This window comes from Falco peregrinus, chromosome Z (assembly GCF_023634155.1).
Source record: "Falco peregrinus isolate bFalPer1 chromosome Z, bFalPer1.pri, whole genome shotgun sequence".
In the NCBI taxonomy this organism is placed as follows: domain Eukaryota; kingdom Metazoa; phylum Chordata; class Aves; order Falconiformes; family Falconidae; genus Falco; species Falco peregrinus.
This window is the reverse complement of record NC_073739.1, coordinates 82591616-82608002: the sequence shown is the minus strand read 5'-3', so window position 1 is coordinate 82608002 and position 16387 is coordinate 82591616. Positions and strand designations below refer to the sequence as shown.

General features: G+C 38.7%; 1 protein-coding gene across 4 annotated transcripts in view; it reads left to right on the top strand.

Moving 5' to 3' along the window:
- The window catches only part of DYM (dymeclin), a 213662-nt gene that overhangs the window by 64635 nt on the left and 132640 nt on the right, over window positions 1–16387 (top strand). The gene's annotated exons all lie outside the window — the stretch shown is intronic.

The window sequence follows — 16387 nt, the reverse complement described above, 5'->3', positions numbered from 1 at the left end:
CCCCCTCCATTGCTCTCAGTGATGTTTCTGTTTCCCACTGTCAGAGTATCCGAGTGTCTTCCAGTGTTTTTTCTGTGACCAGCTTTAAATCAGAGGCATGGGGGAAAGCATGCTTGTACTCAAGAGATCTGAAGATTGGTCATTTTGTCTTTTGTGTGACTGTAAGGTTTGAGCTGACACTTTCAGGAGACTGTCCATAATGGTTCTGAGATTTCTTTCTTGAGTGGGAATACTGAATTAAGAATTTGCTATGGTGTGTAGTTTAGGCTTCTTAGCCCACCATGTGTATATATGTCCTATCTTGCATTTATCACGTTAGTAGTTAGCAGGCTTTCCATCAGGAGGTGATGCTGTGACTCTTAGTCACTTCAGATTTGATGATCTGCATTAGATTTTTGTATCTTCAGATTTAAACCCCAGAGTACTCTGTTGATTTCCAAGACACGTATGGAAAATCAGAGGTGTTAGTACTCAGCTGTATGGTAACCTACAGATAATAGTCCTTCATTACTAAAACTGACCATTTCTTCCTTTATTTAGTCCTTGTTAAATCATGTGAATGCTTTTTTTTTATTTTTACAGAAGTTCAATTTTTTTTTTATTTATTGCTTTTAAATAAAGACAAAGACTTAGAAATCCAGTTGTAGTGGGTGCAGTTCTACACTTGCTTTCAATCCAGCAGAAGTATGAGTATGTTGAAAGAAGTTCAAACCACATGCTACCACTTTTGCCTGCATGTCTTTGCCTCTGTTTTTTGCTCATATTTGCATTTGTGTGACCACATGATAAGCTGTCGCAGAGAATTGAGCTAGCTGAAAATTGCCCTTCCCCTCAGCTTGGCTAACAAATTTTCCTGTGTGGCTACACAAATACTGGTTAATTGTGGTGTGTGTGGTTTTTTGTTTTTTTTTTTTTTCAAAGGGGAACAGAAAGTGGGAAGAAATGTGCAGAGGAAGGGGGCTGCTGGGTTTGGTGGAAGCCGTATTAAAAACTCCTGTTACTCCTCTTTCTTAACTCTTTCAAAAAATTTCGAAAGGTCTGTGAGATAAATGTGCAGATAAACGTTAAACAAGTAAGAAGGCTCAATACAACTTTTGTAATAGATGTGGCTTACCTATCTAAGAGCGTGATTTCAATCTTCTGCAAAAATCACAGTTTATCCATTTGTCTGCTGCTTGTAGTCACTGCTCTGTTTATACATTGCCTACAGTGGTGGTACAGAGCTGTCGTGTCCTGCATGCGAAGGAGCTCTTCAGATTGATGTTGCAGTTACCAGCTTATGCTTCTCTATTAACAGACTCACTATATTTGAGGACTTCATAGTAGAGTTGCTTTAGCACTACCAAGTGACCACTCTGGTCTGGCTGTTCTGAATTGCTTCCTAAATCTTCCCTTGACCCTTCATTTGGAGGCTCTTTCTCCAGAGGCAGCCTCCTGTTGAGCCTTAATATGATTTAAGATGACCCATTGCCAAAAGAGGCTGAATAGGGACACGACAGCAGTTGCTCCTTCCACTGGTCTTGTATCAGATCTGCTGATGGTATATCCAGTGTGTGCTGGAAAATGCACACCACATACTTAATTTAGCTCATTTGCTAGAGCCTGACCTTCTCGTAGTGCTCCTGTAACACCTCCATCACTTTTTGGTTTCTCCGAGGAGCTGTCTACTTCACATTGTTTGAAAAAGCTTTTGATGTTAATTTTTATACCTTTAGTAAGCTGTTCCTAAGTTCTTTTTGGCTTGACTCAATATGGTTTAGCATTGAACTTGCCAAAGCTTATGTACCTTTTCCTTTCCTGATTTGGGAAAGACTTAATCTTTTTACATTTAATAGCCTCCTTCCTCTGCAGTTGAGTCATGGTGTGTTTCTGTTCTGCTCGGGACCTCTAATATCTGATATATATCCTCTCTGAGCCCTTAATGCGGTGACTAAGTTGTCTTACTGCCATCTACAAGTAATTCATAAGCTGAACCTGTTTTCTTACCTGTTTCTTAATCTTTTGGATAAGTGCTATGTCAACACTGAACTTGCTAACTCAGAAAATTAATTCCGCTTTGATAAGATACTTGGAAACTGGAAGAATCCTCTGAATGTTTTATGGTTAACGTACTTCAGTTAAGAATAGTTGTGGAAATACCTATGAGGGATGTTGGTGGGGGTTTTGGTTTTTAGAAAGAAAATCAGATCATGACCTTGAGCAAAGATCTTTTTACTATTATTATTTTTTTCCTCCCTCTTGTCTGCAAGAGAAGGGAAAGTAAAAATATGGGAGGTTTCAGCAGAGTTTACTCTCAGCTGGAAGGAAAATCTGGGTCAAATTAATTCTGGTGAGAATGGGATAAGATTTTAAGCACCACAGCAGTTGACAGTTACTTGATACCCACTAGTTCTATGTGTATGTATATAGTAGAAAAACTATATAATGGAAATAAAATATGGTGACTGTATAAAATGTATAAATGTAAATACAGCTTTATAATATAAATATATATGACCTCATATACTGTATCAATATATATTTAGTCGATATAAATATATACCTTGCAGATATCAGAATACCTAGAGCTATAAAAATTAAAATGTGTGTAAATTTTATGTAAGGATAATTTTTGCATAATTATAAACAAAGACACTTAAGTTATATAAATATAAAATATATGTAAACATTTAAATATAGATGAAATGTAGCTAATATAAAAATATTGCTGGGAAAAAACCTTTTTGGCTTGCATAATTTCAAGTTTGGCTTCAGGTTTATCCACATAACGCTGCTGACTTCTGACGTAAGCCTCAGTAGTTTGTATTTATGGAACTGCTTCTCTCAGAAATTGGCGTTCTCAGAATGTCTGTCAATAGAAGATTTGTCTTTATTTATATATTTTTACATGATATCTATGTATTTGTATAATTGCATATACGTGTGTGCATATATGTACACACACAACGTGTATATAATCTATTGCAATGTATATATAATCTATTCTGACTCTTCAATGAGTCTGAGATCTTTTAGGTGATTGGGACATTAACTCAGGATTTGTCGCCGCAGCCATTGGTGCCATCTCTGACTTGCACCAGTCTGGCATTGGTTTTATTTCCCAAAGCAGTAATTGGGAAGCTGGGTAGTTTACTACTTGTTGATAATTGTTCTTTGGTCCAGGTTCAGGAATCACTTATAAAACTAAAGGATTGTTTCCAGAAATATTATTTCACTCCCTGCCTCTATGGGAAACTGTAATTCTGAGAGTAGTTTTGGTGAAGCCAGTGAAATTGCTTTTGTGCTCAAGTACCTTGCTGAGCTGTGACGTTGGAGGAGATGAGAAATGGGATATTGGCCAGCACCTTAACCAGACCAAACAGGGCATGCTCGGGCCAAGGGCATTCAGAGGTAAATACCCTTATTAAGTAGAAAATTCTCATTTTTACAGATAGGGGAAATAGAGGAAGTAACATGGTTGCAGCTTGACTAAAATTATACAATGAGTTGACATTACAACTAGGAATAAAATTCCAGTGTCCTGATCTTTATCCTCATGATTTAATAGCTAGGCCTTGCTTCAAGGTTAATAAAACATGCTGTTTATATGTGATAACTTGTGTAAGATTTGCACTAAACTAACAATTTCAGGTGATTTTATAAGATGTTTATACAGCATATATGTGTCTGGTTTTGTCTGGTCTTGCTAATTATAATTCTTTGTTTTGTTAAATGGAGCTTAGGACATAGGCAATCAATATCCATTTTTCCATTCTGAGGAAGCATGTTGTCAATGTTCCTGAAGAACCCATAATAGGGTAATTAATGTGAAACACAATCAGTTCAATTGTAATTTTAATAATTACAAATACCATTGAATATTTTAGTGTATGATCATTTAAGTTCACAGAGCTTGAAATAAGTGCTTAAAAATGAAGGTATCATCAACCAGCCTCAATAAGGGTCCTTATGGGAGGTAAGAGGGTGGCTGAGCAGGAGAAGAGCAGGAAGGGGAGCTCGGCTGGGTGTCCAGGCAGTTGGGACACGGCCATGCCCAGGCTCCAGGGCAGCCCAGAGGCCAGCCTTGTTGGTGTCAGCCCTGTGCGGGAATCGTTGACGAGGTCCTGCTGTCAGCTCTCTGTGCTGTGGCTTGCAAGACAGCATACGTACCGAACACCTTGGCAGCATTTGTGATTTTGCATAAGGTTAGCTGAGTAATGGTTGTATGAATATGGAGTGAATGCTGGGGATAGTGGAAGCGTTTTCATGAAATATATTAACAATATTCAAATTACCTACTTAAAACCAGGTAGCCTAAAAAGGATTACTCTGTGCAAGTGGCAGCTGCTGATGCTGAAGGCCTACAATGCTTGTGTACAGTGTAGGACTGGCCTGGTTAGGTAGGGCTTGCCAAGTAGTTTCTGTGGAAGAGATCTTTGTGAATATCTGGAGCACTTGTCAAAAGTGAGTGTAGTAGCCCTGGAGGCAGTGGCGCTGTGTCACCCTCAAGGGCAGTCAGTCTGCTCACATTGGCTTTTTTAACAGCTATGATGGTCTTGTACAGAACAAGAATTCATTGTAGGTTATATTAAAAAGTTAAATTAACTTCTCTTTCTCAAGAGTGGCCATAGACCTATTACGGATGATAGCAGAGAAGGCAGTGTTCTCAGTATGTCCTAATTGCGCTCCCAGAGAGCAAGCGTTTTACTCTTCATGGCTTGGCACTGTTGCAAAATCCTTATGAACAGGAAAAAACTAAAGGAATCCCTTGCCCTGTGGTAAAACATTTTTGGGTACTGAAGATGAAACATTTTGGAACTGAACATGCACGCTAGAGACAAAATAAAGTGCCTTTAAATGTAGCTTCTCATATTGGGATACATGGAAATACATGTTATTCATGCCATAAGGTAGATTAATAACAACTGGCAAATCAGTATTTGGAACCACAACTTCCTTAATATGTTAAATGCCATTTTAGTCTTTCATAGTAGAATTGTTGAGTGTTAGCACATGTTTCTATATGATTTCAATGTTAACTATAAATTTTTGTTGGAAGAAAAAAAAATCTCTTTATAAAAACCCTCTGTGTGTACAGGCAGTGTCAGCAATACCTTTTCTTCCCAGCCTTTTTCTTCCCCCATAGTGTTGAATTTTTGTAGTCAGCAAACTTGATACAGCAAAACTTTTCCCAATGCCATTCCCTCCACACTGGCCATCTAACCTAAAGACAAGCAACTTAACAGGTATCAGATGCGTAAGTGGACTTCAAATAGGATATGGTGTATTGCAGCTCCATTTTGTTGATTTGAATCCAACCATGGTGTCCAGTGACAAAGTCTTGTTACTATCTGATGCCTCTGGAGTTGATTGCAGTTCAGAAACTGAAGCCAAAGGGCAGGTGCTAACATAAAACAGCTCGTCAACATTGGTGGTAATTTATGTCCTGCTCTGAAGAGTGAGCAGAGAGACCATATTCTTTCAGCTGAGGAGGCATTTTCTGCTGGTCAAGGTAATGAAAAATTTTGCCCTGATTTGCCTGTAGTATGTTTGTTCTGGTGACAGGACTTGATTCTTCAGGACTGCCATTTTTCATAATGCTTTATCATTAAAAGTACCATTTTAGTAATGCTCATATGGCTGTAGCTGGTATTGATGCCTGTAGATAAGCTTATATAGCACTTTCTGTAGGGAAATCCATTTTTCAATTGCTCATTTTTTTTAAAAAAAAAAAACTTCAGTTGTTTGTGATAAAACTTTTCATGCTGAGTATCTTCCTTAGGCTGATTTTTTTTTTTTTTTTAAATATTTCTCTTTTTTGGCTCTGCTTTAATTGAAAACAGTTCTTCTGTTTCTGAGAACGAGGTTAGGGAAAAATGTTACTTAACCAATACTGAATTCTTCATCTGTTTTATTGAGGAGTTTTAGAGCCTTCATGCCTTGGAACAGGCTCTTGAGATTTGGAAAGGGGGGCTTAGGGGAGTGAGACTGCAGACAGAGATGTGCCATTTGCAATCCTTCTTAAAGTTTACTAAATTTGGCCAAGTTACAAGGTCTTGAAACTTGCTGTTTTCAACAAGTTTCTGCTAATGTATGCAGAACTTGCAGCAAAGTTAAATGTTGAGTTTTCACGAAGTGCATTCCACAGAGCATCATGCCAGTGAGCCTGGGGATGCGGTACCCCTTGTGAAGTCTGTGAGCCCATTCCGGGATGCGAGGGGGACTTTCCTGCAATACCTTCACCCACTTGCTGATGGATGCAAGGTTTCAAGCAAGAGAACTAACACTCGGGGACTTTCTCTTCTTTGGTACAGCAGGTACTGTGGAGGAGGAGGTTAACTCACTGCATTACAAAATGTTACAGCTTAGAGCCAAAAGAGGGACAGGCTGGGGTGGATTTAAAGCCAGCATGCCCGTTGCATGTGTGCGTCAGGGAGAGGTGGCAAGGTCCAAGGAGCAGAAGCAAATCTCAGAAAACATGGGTGGCAGCCAGAGCACTCCCAAACTGTGTAGCTGAGTTTTCCAGCTGTACTTACATTTGGAGTTTTGTTTAGTTGCTTTTAAAGTTGCTCTCCTGAAGGCTCTGGCTGAGAAGCTGGTTGGAAGTGCTGCAGGTACCCATGCTCAGGTGCTTCACAAGTTTGGAGGAGTGAAAGTTAGGCTCAGCATGGAAGCAGCAGATCTGTGATGGCTTTGCTGTGCTGGCTATTCTTTCTTAGATTCGTTTGGGACAAGCAACAGGAGATTGGGATCTTTATCTGGCATTTATTGCTGGGGAAAGGAGCAAGGCGGCATTTATTTCGGTAGAAGGAAGGGCGTGAAGAAGCTGGGGAAGATGCTGAGGCTCAGCTGTCGAGATGTAGTTCAGTGATGGGGTGGAGGGAATAACGAAAACTGGGACCAGGAGGAGAGGTGGATCCTCACAGAGCCAGGTCCAGCACCTCTGCTAATCAGTCCGCTTGTGATTCAGGCTGTGAATTCACCCCTTACCTCATTGTGCTCCATTGCAATTGCTTTGTTCTTCCCTGGTTAAACACAAATACAGAGAAACTGAGTTTTGCCGTGGGAAAGCTGACCCTTGTTTCCTGAGTACTGGACTTAAATGTAAGTCTGGATTTGACCCCTTGAGTTATGTCAAGAATGGGCTCTGAAGTCCTCCGACAAGGGATGTGTCTTGTCATGGAATTGGGATATGTCTTGTGATACTTGCCATGGAAACTGAGTTGCGTACGTTCAACAAGTACAGGAACAGAAAGATGAAAATTACCTTGTATTTTAGGGAACTGAGTCCAGAAAAATATTAGCTCTCCATTGCCTCTTTGCATGTTGTTTATTTTTACTTTTTATTTGGGAAGTTAGGCAGATCATTTTAAAGGAAGACTTTCCCAGGAGCCACTCGCTTGTGTTCCTCATGTTCTTGTCTCACTTAAATGGGTTCATTTAAAATTTAGTGCCTGCAATCGCCACAAGTCAACAGGAGCAGTGTGTTAAACTTGGTAAGGGATACAAATTTGTAACTGCTCTGGAAAAGTCTGTTGTTGGATGCCTTGATCCGTCTAGCAACATTAGAGGTCACTCCTGCCAATGGCAGTCTGAATTTCTTCTTCCCCCTCTTACATAGGGATGAAGTTCTTCTGAGGGTACTGCTTCAAAAGCATTAATTAATATCGATATGCTAATTAGCACTACTTAAAAATAATGCTGGAATCTAAGAAACAAAGATTGGTGGTAAAAAGGAAAATTCGAGCACGCTCATTTATGGTAGGATTATTTAAGGCATAGAAAATGTGGACAGTGCCCTTGAGTAAATGTTTTGGTATCATCTGCATGAACAAGAGAAGGGAACTGAGGCACAGCATGGCCAACTGATTTTAACAGTTGTCTGAAATTGTGACAGTCTGTGTTGCTTGTGTATCTCATGGTTCGTGATTGGAACAGGTTGACATTACATTAGGGGAAGAATGATTGTGTTACGAAGTTTTATTGCAGATTGTTTCGGTAACTGAAGACCACATTTTTAAGTTTGGGCTTATGTTGTGTTTAAAGTGCAGCAGAGCCTGTTTGCATGGAACACCAGCAAATTGCCCACAGGAGAAGCCCTTGTAGTTGGAGGAAATTTGCACTTGACGCATGCGTTACAAATGTTTTTATAAATGATGAGTAGTTCATGATTCTTATTTATATCTTTATAGTTGATATAACAATATATATTTGGTAATTTATGTAAATAAGTTATGTTTAATTCATAGAAAGTGTTATTATGTAAGAATCATTTGTACGTATATATAAAAGCCTCAAATGTATCTATTTACATTAAAAAAAAAATAAAGTAATATTTGCCTTTTTCCTATGGAAGAGGAATTTGTGCTGGCAGCCCTGTTCTTTAAATATGCTTTAAAAGGATTTTCTTCCCTCTTTCTGAAAGGGAGGTTGTTCAAGGTGTGCATAAATTTGTGATGGCAAATGCTTGCAATTCTCTGGTTGCACAGTAAAGCAAAAACAATTTGAGGACAAGGTTACCAGGATAAATGCAGAGAGTATTCTGCAGTATGCTGGGAGCTATTTGAAAACTTTTGGCTGCAACTGTGCAGTAGATAGCAACCAGACTTTCAGAAATGTCTGGCAGTCAGCAGCTCCAGTTGTTCTTATGGTTCATACTTTATGTTCTACCAGGATCATTACTTGAGGATCTAAAACTTCTGCGGTGCATAAATGGGAGATGGTTTCTCCTGGAGATGTCTGTGTGTGGTGTATGGAGCACTTTTGGACACCCAACCCTTGAAAGACTTCTCACTTTTAATTTTCCAGAGTTTTGTTGAACTTAGAATACTGTCTTACCATTACACCATCTCCAGACTTAAAACACTGATCACTTCTAGTAAATTGTTTCTGCCCACCATTGACATGGCTGCATAGGCGTTAATGGTCTATGGTATTGTGTGTGTGATTGTTGTTGGACTTCTTTCCAAGAAGAATCACATTTTACTCTGACAGCTCTCTCTGTCAAAATATTCAAGCTGTTTATAGCTAGACCAATACCATCAATTCACCTTGATGGATTACACTGTACAGTCTTTAATAATTAACTGTTTTATAGTATACTACATGTAATTGCTGCCTTCATCTGTTTTGTTCTCTATACCTTTCTTTCAGGGTTTATACTTACTCTTCTATTCTCTATTATAAACTCTTAAAACAGCTAACGTGTTTCCTTCTATGCATATTACAATGCCTTGTGCAGAGGTAGGTGTAGCTCAGATTGTGGATAAGTACCTAGCAACTTCATTGCCAAAGAAATAATGACAGGCAAGTACAGCTGATGACTGTTTGCTGGTTTTGTGTTAGTAAAAGTAACTTTGATACTGATAAGTAAAGCTAGTGGTTTTAAATGTGTAGGATTGGAAGGGGATTTTTGTTTTCCATGTTATAAATTAAGAATTAGTTTGAAAATAAGAGATTCTGGAATCCTTTGGAAATATTTGTGTGTGAAGACCATGTGGACAGTCAAGAAGTGGAGCAGACTGCCCAGGAAGGTTGTGCCATCTCCATCCTTGGAAGTTTCCATGATTCAGTTGGATGAAGCCCTGAGCAACCTAGTGTGACCCCATAGCTGCCCCTGCTTGGAGCAGAAGGCTGGGCCAGAGTCCTCCTGAGGTCCTGTCCAGCCTGAATCATCCTGTGATACTATGCTCTGAAAAATCCTTTCTTCCTTTCTACTCAACTTTTAAAGCTTCTTTGTCTTTTCAGTTGTCTTCATCTGGTTTCTTTGAACCATTGGTTTGATCTCGATAGTGTTTTTCTTCAGTGGACTAGCTTGACCATTTTGTTGTAAAAATCAATGCTGCAAGTAAAGGTTTCTCTCATATAGCCAAGATATTTTTTGAATGTGTTTCCATGTTTGTTTCTGTCCCCAATTTTTTCTGATTGTGTTGACAAAAAGATGGTACTGAAAATCCCACTCTTGGTGGAATTACACACATTCCCTATGCCCCCTCCCATTCTGACCACAACAATAAAGTACCAGGACAGTGCCCTGGGCAAAAGCCAGAGGAGTCTTCTATTAAAGTAAATCCCACAAACAAAAAAAAGGACCAAAAAACAACTACTCCCCCCCCCCCCCGAAACATCAAGAAAAACCAATCCAAAAAAGCCCAGAAAACCTAACATGATGCACCAACTCCTTTTTCATGCCTCAGTATGCTAGTTTGTTCTTGGCTTGAGGTTTGCTGTTCCAAGGCTGATAGTTGAGTCAGACAGTTGTTGTAAAATTGAATCCAACACTAGGTGGATTTTCAGTTTTTCCCACATTTCTCATACGTTTTCCTCTCTCACGCTCTTCTTTTCTAGCTTGCACTTAGTTTCCCAGGTTTCAAATAGTCATAATACTGTAGTATCGTGTTCTTATATAATACCATAAAACCTTTATTTTATTTTTTTTTATATTGTGGTCACATTTGCAGCTTCAGTTCTACTGGACAGTCTTCAAATGCGCAGCAGAAATATTGTTCCATCTCAGAAATGGTATTGCTTGTGTCCAAAGGAGTTGCAATAGGTGTTTCCAGCAGTGGTTCAGGAGTGGAGCTAATAAAAATGTGAAGTTTTCCTTCCTTGTTTAAGATGTTCCTTTTCTATGTTTTTTTTTTTTAATTTATTTCTTGACGTGAATTAATAGTATATTAGAGTTATTTCCAACTTTACTTGGCAACTTTATAGGCTTTTGATTCAGGAATGTGGTATGTAATTTGCTTTACTTAATTCTTCAAGGTGCCTGTCACTAGGTCTGTCCGTTACTTAGGTTTGTGTTACAGATACTAAAAATGTCCTCAGAGATTTCCAAGTAACAAAACTATCCCATTCTTCAGCATCTCTGTGCAAGTAAGAGAAGTAGGCCCCATCTGGAAATGTTAAATGTGTAACTTCAGTGAGACAGTGTAAAGATGTTACTTTGTTTATAAATATTTCTGTAGTTTTTCAGGTGAAATAATTTTTTGAGGGAGTGGTCTTTGTGCATTTCTGATACAGCTGTGGTGTTGAAAGCTTTGACAGGAGTGCAAGTCTCCCACTGAGCTTCACACTTTTGGGAGAAGGTGATGTCCGTCCTTTGAAGTTTAAAACAAAAGAAAGTTAGGAGACCTAATGGAATAGATGGGGGGGGCTCCTGCTCTGAAAAAAGCCTGTATCATTTCGGGTATCACAGTAAAGAACTCCTGAGATCTAGTGATAAAGAGGGTAAATAGTTTAAAATTAAATAAATGCTAATTTTGCACTGAATTGAAGAATATGCTTGTTTATTGTATTAAATCTATGCAGTTTAGTATTTGTAATCTTTTTCAGTGCAGTGATGATTGAGAGGTCATGCAAAGTGTTGGAGCTGGGATTAATCACAGGAAGCAAAGTGGAAAAGACTTCAAAGAAGGAAAAAAATCTGTGTATATAATTTGGCTAGGCAACAAAGGAGACATGGCTGTGCCTTGTATTTAAAGGCTGTAAACCGTGAACTGGAGAAGAAATGTTTTATGGTATTACATAGAACCACTTATAGAAATAAGTACATGAAGTTGAACAAAGTAATGCTTAGACTGAATATTAGGAAAGAAATCTTAATACTGAGGTTTATTAGGTTATGGAACACTCTTCCCAAAGGATGTGCTTCAAACTCCATTACTAGTCCCTTAAAATTAGACTGGATAGAATAACAGAATGTACTGGAGGGAACACTCTTGCATGGGTAGGGGATGAACACGGTTACCTAATATGTCTTTGCATTGCACTTGCTTCCATGATTCATTTCCTGAAAAACTGCTTCCAGAGTGTGTTAATGACATCACGGCCCTGACCTCCTCAGACACGTTGGTGCTTCTCGGTGCTACAGCTTTCAGAGGGTTTATTTGCAGATTTGCTGGGCTCTTTTTTTCCAGTGGCTCCTATAGCTCAGCTGTTCTTCGCAGCTTTCCCGTTCTGCTGCAGCATCGCCAGGAGCAATGGGGATGGGCAAAAATCAGGTGCCTGGGGTGCATTTTAAAAATACAAAAAATACAGATACACACACATATATGAACTGGGCTGTTCTGGAGAGCCTGTGATCAGGAGTGGGCAGGCAGCAGAACTTGTATTGCAGGGCTTGGCTTCACAGAAGTAACTATCTTCTGTTGTTCTTGGCAAGTAGGATGAAATACTCGTCTCCTTTAGAATAGTAGTATTAGGTGTGAAAAACCTCTAACAGGTAAGTTGTACATGGTCATATGTATTTCAGTGAGCCAATCTTAATGGTTCTGTTGCTCTGATTTGATGAGAAGAATATAACTTGGTTTTAAAGTGTCTACCACAATTTTTTTTAACATTTTAAGACCTCAACTAAAACATGCTTTTAAGCTTTCTATAGCATTGCAGTCACTTTTCTGTAGTAATTAGGAATTAAATACTGAAAATAAAGTATAACAATAATAGTAATAAAGCACCTGAAGTGAAGCCCATGGCAATCTACTACGTACATTTTTGAGATCTGTTGTGTAAATTGCACGTCACTTTGCACCAAAGACTAAGTGGTGGCTTGGTAGGATTTTAAGCCTAGATATCTGTTTCACACATTTACTCTTAAACATATCCTTTACTGTTCCTATATTCCAAACAATAAATAGAGTCAAGATGGACTGGTACAGAGCTGTTGTCTCGAAATGCTTACAGCACTGCATGTAAGCTTTTAAATTTAGTATCTCTCTGTGTGAATTCTTGCTGCAGCCTGCTGATGACTTAGAAACCAGCTAGCCTACCGGTATTTAAAATGTGAATTTATCTTGCTAGACTGTGTGTTGCCCATAAACTATTCATTTATAGTTGTTTTTAAAATGTCTTTCCTTCTATGTCTCAAGCTAGCTTGGGTTAATTCTGTTAGTCTAGTGCCAGATGGTGGAGACCATGAAAAATATGGCTGAAAATTAAAAATTGTTACTTTTGTCATTTGTATTACCATGCAGACATAAAGTTGCATTTAGGGGAACTTGTGGCAGCTGAAAAAGTTACTGCAATGAAAAAGTTAGTGCAAACAAAAAGTTACTGCCGTATTTAGGGCAGCCATTTTTATGCTTCTAAGTTTTATAATTTCCCTACCTAAAAAATTGGCACTAATCAGACCCACTTTTTCAATCAGAGGTTGTAGTTTGTGTATCCATCAGTGTGGTTTTATGCTCCTTAGAAGTTTAATATTTCTTCAGGGTGGAATACTTAACATGCAAGTTCATTAACCACATAAAAATTATTCTGTATTTTCTATACTTCAGCTTTGCTAGTTTCTTGCTGTAATTAATCTTCCAAAAACTTGCAGTGGGACTTCCCTAAAATTAGTGTAGCTGATGGTTTTATAGTCTTCTAATCAAGTATACCCAGTGCTCCTCACAATTAGCAGTTTTAAGTCGCTTAAATGAAGACCTGAAGTGTTAAGGACATGCTTATAAAGTGTAAAATGACTTTAACTTGAAATATTGTGAACTGCATCTTGATATAGCAATTGCCTCACTGATCCAGCCTCTCCTATTTATGATTCCATGGACCACTTTTTCCTCTCCCATTCATTATCACATAACATCCCTGTGGCAACTTGAGAAATTGCTTACATGGAAAAGTAATCGTAGGAAAGTATTTATGTATTTTTAGCTTTCTTCTAACACAATGTAGCAGCTGGAAACAAGGACAAGAGCCAGCGCAACATGAACTGCCAGCTCTCCATAGGCCACCAGAAAAGTGTTCATCAGACCACGATGTGAGAACCATTGAATTGACTTAAGAAATGTGACACACATAATAAGCATTAAATAAAAAAAACCCAACCCTCAAGTTCCCAAAGATGCTGCTTGAATCTAATAAGAATGGAATAGTAATTGTGATGTTTTTGAATAATGTTAGTCACTGGTTTTGGTGGAGGAAGTACACGATGGTATCAATTAGATGCAAGGAAAATCACTTTTGCTTTAGGTCTTTGTAATCTTTATTTACTGCTGTCTTAGATGTTGTTGCAGTATTGAGCAGTCTTCTGGATACTGACAGTTTGATAAATAGGAAAGCAGGCTGTAGAGCTAGGACTTGATTTGAACAGATTACCAAAACATAAGTTAAGTCTGTTCAGTTGTGTGTTTAGGGTTTTTTTTGTGGTTGTGTGGGGGTTTTTTTTATATTTAACACTTTTTTTTTAGGGACTTCTCCAGCCTCATCTACTTGTGTTCTTTCCATTTTTGCAACAAGGGAGCAGGACTGTAATTTTTGAAATGTTAAAATGACAGGAAGAGATCAAGAAGATCTTTTGAAGGTTTTCATGTCTAATGAAACTCTTATGATTTCCTTTTCAGTCTCGAAAGCAGCCTGAGGCTGCACATCAATCTGGTGCACTTTGCAAAATAGTTTGAAAAGCAATAAAACTCACTGGCAGGATGCTAGGGATGTATCATAGAACTGAATTGGTGCGTATGGGGCAATGAGAAAAGGATCCGCTCTGTTACCAAGCCCCAGTGAGGAGAGAAATGAGCGTACTCAAAAAGGCTATGCCAGCATTAATTGAAATTTAATGCCTATGTTTAAACTTAATGAAGGCTAGGTGGTTCAAAGGAAATCTTGATTAAGTTCGATTATTAATATGACTGCATTTGCAACTGCTATTAAATAAAAAAAAATATTCTACTTTTCTCAGAAAGATACTTTGAAATAGGTAACACCAGTTTTCTCTCTATTAGTTTAATGCTCATTCCAGGGAGAGAGCTCAGAGGGTTTATTTTCCAATCTTTACACTGAAGATGGTAAAGGTGTGTTTTGTGGAAGAATTACAGCTAGTTTATTAAATACCCCAAGGAAGCTCACAAATCAATAATAGCTCACTGTTTGTTGATGCACTAACTTGAAATAATGGTATGCAGTGCTAGAAGTTCAGTTGTATATAAATGTCAATGTTTTGTAATGAATACATTTTTAAAGTACCCTCTGTGCTTCTACCGGTCTTTTGGTTTTAAAATATCTTTAAAATCAAGCTCTTAAAACTTTGCTTCATCACATGGAGCTATAAATAAGTGCATTTAAACTTTTCTCCGAGTAGTACAAACAGGAACCTTATTTGTATCTTCTTGTTGTGTAACAGAGACCAGACCGTTAGGCTGAGAATTCTACAGAATTGTGCTTAAATAAGTCTGGTGAAAGTTCATTTTCAGTGAATGTGTCATAATTTCATTTTTCCATTAAGTGTAGTTCCAAACTATCAAACCAGATTAAAGTCTGGAGTTTGTTTTGATGGCTATGAACAGTGTTTCTAGCCATCTTACAGAAGACCTCAGATTCTCTATAGAAAAAAGCCATTCCTTGCTCTTAAGCAAGACCTTGCTGTGCCTTCTGTAGCACTGTATGACCAGGGGGGAAAAGAAGCTGTGATGGGTAGGTTTTTGAAAAAGAAGGGGAAAATGGATCTGCTCATTACGTTTGAAAGGTACAAGTAGTCTGTTCCTTCTGAAAAGATCTGTGTTTTTTTCAAATAATTGGCAAAATTTTAATATTTTTCGAACTGACAAAAATTCTGGTGATGTGGTTGCATGTGGAACTGAGTCAAGAAATAAAGTTATATCAGAGAATTATAACTAAAAATAGATTACAAATATTTTGCAGAAAACAGTAAATTGTATAGATGAAATAAGTGATCCAAATACCTAAATGTTTGTCCTGGTTTTGGCTGTAATAGTATTAATTTTCTTTGTAGTAGCTGGTACAGTGCTGTATTTTGGATTTAAAATGAGAATAATGTTGATAACACGCTGGTGTTTTATTTGTTGCTGAGCAACGCTTACGCTAAGTCAAGGGCTTTTCAGCTTCTCATGCTCAGCCAGCAAAGAGGCCGGCAGAGGACACAGCCAGGACAGCTGACCCAGACTGGCCACAGGGATATCCCAGTCCATACGACATCATGCTGAACAATCAAACTGTAGCAAGCTAGCCCGGGGGGTCGTGGCCCACTGCTCACAGTCTGGCTGGGCATCGGTCAGCAGGTGGTGAGCAGTTGCACTGTGCATCACTTCTTTTTTATATTATCGCTATTATTTTTATTTTCCCTTCCTTTCCCACTAAACTATTGTTATATCAACCCGTAAGTTTTACTTTTTTTTTCCAGTTCTCTCTCCCATCCTGCTGGTGGGGGAGTGGGTGAACAGCTGTGTGGTGTTTAGCTGCCTCAATGATGTCAGAGACTCTTTTAGGATTATGGATTATTAACTTCATCAGGCTTACATTTAGATTAGAATTAGCAAGAAATTCTTTACCCTGAGGGCGGCGAGGCGCTGGCAGAGGCTGCCCAGGGCAGCTGTGGGTGCCCCGTCCCCGGCAGTGCCCACGGCCAGGCTGGGGCTGGGACCCACCTGGGCTGGGGGGAGGTGCAGGGGGTGGC